At 35.2% G+C, this 4311-nt stretch overlaps 1 long non-coding RNA gene across 1 annotated transcript; it reads left to right on the top strand.

The window, feature by feature from the left end:
* The first annotated feature begins 254 nt into the window (after positions 1-254).
* Positions 255-2946, top strand: LOC129205494 (uncharacterized). Its single transcript, XR_008576759.1, has 3 exons — positions 255-366; positions 1460-1521; positions 2881-2946. It is a non-coding gene; the product is annotated as an uncharacterized LOC129205494 (long non-coding RNA).
* The last annotated feature ends 1365 nt before the right edge of the window (positions 2947-4311 follow it).

Here is a 4311-nt window from a genome sequence, read left to right as displayed (position 1 = left end):
GTTTCTCTGATAATTGTGGAGAGAAAATGCCCCATTTAAGGAAACACTGTTCCCTTTCAGAAGCACTTGGGTAATTTGACTCCCAGACAGCATGAGGTTTTGTCTTGTCATTATGAAGACTTCACGAAGAAATAAAGATGTTACTCAGACAAATTGTTTTTTTAAAGAGACAGTCTAATTAAAAATTAGGACATTATTATTTAATATTATCTAATTAGAACAGATGCCATTTTTCTTCCCTTCTAGCTGCATGAGGAGTACCTGACTGTCCCTTCTGGCTCCGCGGGATGTGTGCGCACACAGGAGCAGCAGATCGTCACTCTCAAAGGCTATGTACCCCACACAAAGCTGAAAGTAGTGACGCAGGTGAGTTAAATGAAAGCTAGAATGTTTTCCCTCAGATGAGATGTATACTTTGCATATTGGCAAGTGTTATTTTTCCTGAATCACCTCCTGAAGGTGTGTTTTTTGTCTTTATTGACGATGTAGGGAACCTAGGGAAGTTGTGTCTGAATTTAGCTAAGTGTCTAGAGTTAGGTGATGTGAATACCTCTTTCAGTCATAAAAGTAGAACATAGATGTTCATTTAAATTGTAGTGCTGGCAGAGCTGCAAAACAATGATATTCACAATATAATTAGAATCCATATCATGAGAAAGTTAGGTATACAAAAGTGTTTGAATGACAATAAACTTCAGGAAGACAGATTTAATAAAATGAGGGAGCTCATTGAAAATGCCCTAAGGAAAAGTAAACTCCTTGGATATGGCATTTATTCTACTTAAGGAAACAGTAATAGTGTCTCAGGAGGTGTTGTATTGCTCAACAAAATGAGAAATAGGAAGAAACTTACATAGCTAAATAACAAATTTCGAATGATTGAACCAAGCAGAGATCCATCAAAAATCTGACCCACTGTAGCCAATGAACAGGAAAATAAAATAAATAACAATAGCTAGTATGTATGAGGAACACAAGAAAGGCCAAAAGAAAATTCCAGAGTAACTAATGAAATACATAAAAAGAAACAAAGCTTTATATTAAAATAGATAGAAATGCTAAAGTTGATGGATTAAAACATATTTTGCTAATAAAGGTGTAGTACTATCAGAGATTCTGTCCAAAAAAAGGTAAGGAGACAAAACTGGTAGATCAGCAGGGATAGATACTAGTCATAAAGTTATTCTGACTGAGTTTTCAAGTATGAAATGTCTGAACATCCAACAAAATACCCAGTCTCTTACCAATCCAGAGGACTGAAGAACTTTGGTTATATACAATGTTAAGAGGGTTTTTAACCTACGAATAAGTTTACAGCTCTCCCTGGTAAATTAATTATCACAAAACCACAGTTATAGAACATCTGTAAAATCATGGTGGAAAAAGGTCTAACCAGGACAGTGTTTTGGAAATGGAAACTGTGCTTCAGTAATTGTTTGGTGTTTCTTTGCATTTCTAGTGGATGTAGAACTGAATGAATTTGACAAGCAACTGAGGAAGTTAAACAAGCACGGGCAAAAGGTTAGTAAAAGCTCTGTAATGAACTGAGAACAGAGGCACGGGATACATGACAATTTTTGGAAAATAACGGATATTTCTGCATGAAGTTTGTTGTTACCACAGAAGTATTGAGTGGGGTGCTGGAGTTTAGAGTTATTCAACAGTGTCATTAGCAACATGGAAAATGACATGGCGAGTAGGCCTAAAAAACATGTAGATAACCTCAGCCTGGCAGGGGCTGCAAACACTCTTGGAGAATTAGGACTTTAAATGACTATGACAAATTGGCAAAATGCTCTGAAGCAAGCCAACCAAACAGAAGATACTGCCTATAAAAAAAAATATATGTACCTTGTACAGTAGTAATTAACTTCAGATGTTAATGACAGGGAAAACAGGGTGGATGAGTGTTCAAGGAGAAGAATCTTGAATTTACTACAGATCACAAGGCATGAATTGTTGACCAGTGAAGGTATCTAAGTGAACCAAGCCCATGGAAATCAAATGTAATCTAGAAGAACTCATTTAGCAACTACGAGAGGGTTACACAATGGAAAACAGAGTCTGAATGTAATGTACATAAGATGGCAAGATAGAAGAACAACTTCTAGACTTCCAAACTGACTCTTTCAGCTCAGTTATCTTGCTGCCATTGTAAAAATCTCAGAAAAAAAATCCTTTGCTGATGCAGCTTCAGGCAAAAAACAAACACGATATTATAATGCATGAAGGCAGAATAGAAGGAAATCCTAAGGAAAATACTATAATACATGTCTATAAAGGAGTGTGAAGGTTTGAGTTATTATGTTCATCTCTCTAAATATTGAAAATTATTTGACTCACTGAAACATTCTCTTTTATGAAAAGAGTTTGAAAAAACTGAGAGTACTATTTTAGAGAAGAAATAAACAGTATAGTTGGCAGAAAGGTGGCTTAGAATTCATTTGCTTATTTAAGTATTTAAATACTGAATTAGGATTAAAAAAAATCTATAGCACAAATATTTTTGCAGTAAATCCTGTAAAACTCGTTTTAGAAACAGAAATGTGTTTCCAAAATGACATATGCTCCTAGGAGTTGATGGCTTTCCTTACGATGGTCAGTAACCTAAATAAGGAAACTCTTCCCCGTTATTTTCTTTAAATCTGGTGTACTAGATGCATCCACTTATTAAGAAAAATGCTGAGACCTCCAAGTACTGAAAAATTCCTGCAGCTGCAATTCCATAGCCCTTGATAATGAGGACTATTTTGTATTTGGTAAAATTGGGGCCATAGAAATATGAAAGGCAGATTTTTTTTAACCTTAGGTTATTACACATAAAGCTATTAATGAATGTTACACAGGAGTCTGCCTGAATCATGTTTATCTCTTGGACAGGTGATCTAGGCATTGCTATTGGTAATTATTATAGACATCTACTTCTAATGAAGCACAAAGTTAAAAAACAAAAGGTAAGTAAATTAAAATCTAAGGATGCAGTGCAGCATCATTCAAGGACTACGATACCTAACTATTCAGATCTTTTTAAAGTAGTTTTCTCTTGAGTGTAGCATGATTGAAAAAAAATATGTAAGGAAGAAAAATCATAGTGCATGTGTGAAATATTTTAGAGCATAACTTTGAACCTCTTTACACTTCAGTGAAAAGTTTTAACCATGAACATGCATGTATACATAATCGTAAAAGTATGTGCATTTATATCGACATATACACACACAAAATATTTTATAATACAAATACAATTATATGACACTTGTAGTGGGCAAAAATAAGAAAAAAAAAAAAGTATTCCTGAGCTGTATTGATAAATTTAAATGCTTTATTCGTCATGTCCTTCCTTTCATTATCTTTTTCTCTAAAGCATACTAGGAACCATCTTACATTCTTTCCATGCCCACAAGTCCCATCAATGGGAGTTAGGGATGGTTAGCTAATTCAGGTGCAGCCTTGCTCCAAGCACTGTTCTGCTGCAGGCTTAGGAAGGCGTTTCCCCTCAGTCTGAAGGGCTTATTGAAAACAGAAATGAGGAGCTGCTTAACTCATCCAGTTCACTGTTGTAATTAAAAAAATATGATGTTACAAAAAGTCAAGTTGAAGAAATTGAAGTACTGTGAACTATGTTTGCTGGCCAAATGAAGCTAAAGTAATCACTATCTGCTTTATTTGAAAAGCCTGACACAACCTTTGTATTTAGTCTCTGTGACCTTTTCTGAACTCCTAGTGATCTTAGGTAAATGACTCTCTTATATTATTCTGTACCTGCTGCTTTGGACATGATTGATTAAAACACGAGGATGCAAAAATACTACTATAAAGACTATAGCCCCCTATAGGTATTACACGATGGGTGTGTCCCAAATAAGAAAAATGTCAGCTTCATAAAAGTGCAAAAAGTAGAAGAGCATGAAGTACCATGTCACAGCCTTTTAACCTAGAACATGAAGTTTATAGACATCTACTGTGTAGTTTACACACTGCCAACGTATATAGAAAGTTGTCATAGCTGAAGTCATGAGTTGACTCAGTGGGGCATGGACAGTAATGCTGCAGTGCTTCCAAAGTATTCTCTGAAGGAAATACACATACAGGAGAGATGAGGGATGGAATGGTGATATAAACCAAAATTTGCTACTCAAAGACTGTTCAAGTCTACATTTAGGCATCAAAAGAATTATTTTCTTTTCAGAAGTGCTGAGCATCTGCTTGCCTAAATAGAAAGAACAATGTGAACTACCTCTGAAATCAAAATACTAAGTTAGGCTTGCAACTTTAGATACACGTAAACAACTTCAGATATACAAAGAACTC

Source organism: Grus americana, chromosome 4 (genome assembly GCF_028858705.1).
Source record: "Grus americana isolate bGruAme1 chromosome 4, bGruAme1.mat, whole genome shotgun sequence".
Taxonomy (NCBI): domain Eukaryota; kingdom Metazoa; phylum Chordata; class Aves; order Gruiformes; family Gruidae; genus Grus; species Grus americana.
The sequence above is the reverse complement of the archived record's forward strand: the minus strand, read 5'-3'. Positions and strand labels throughout refer to the sequence as shown.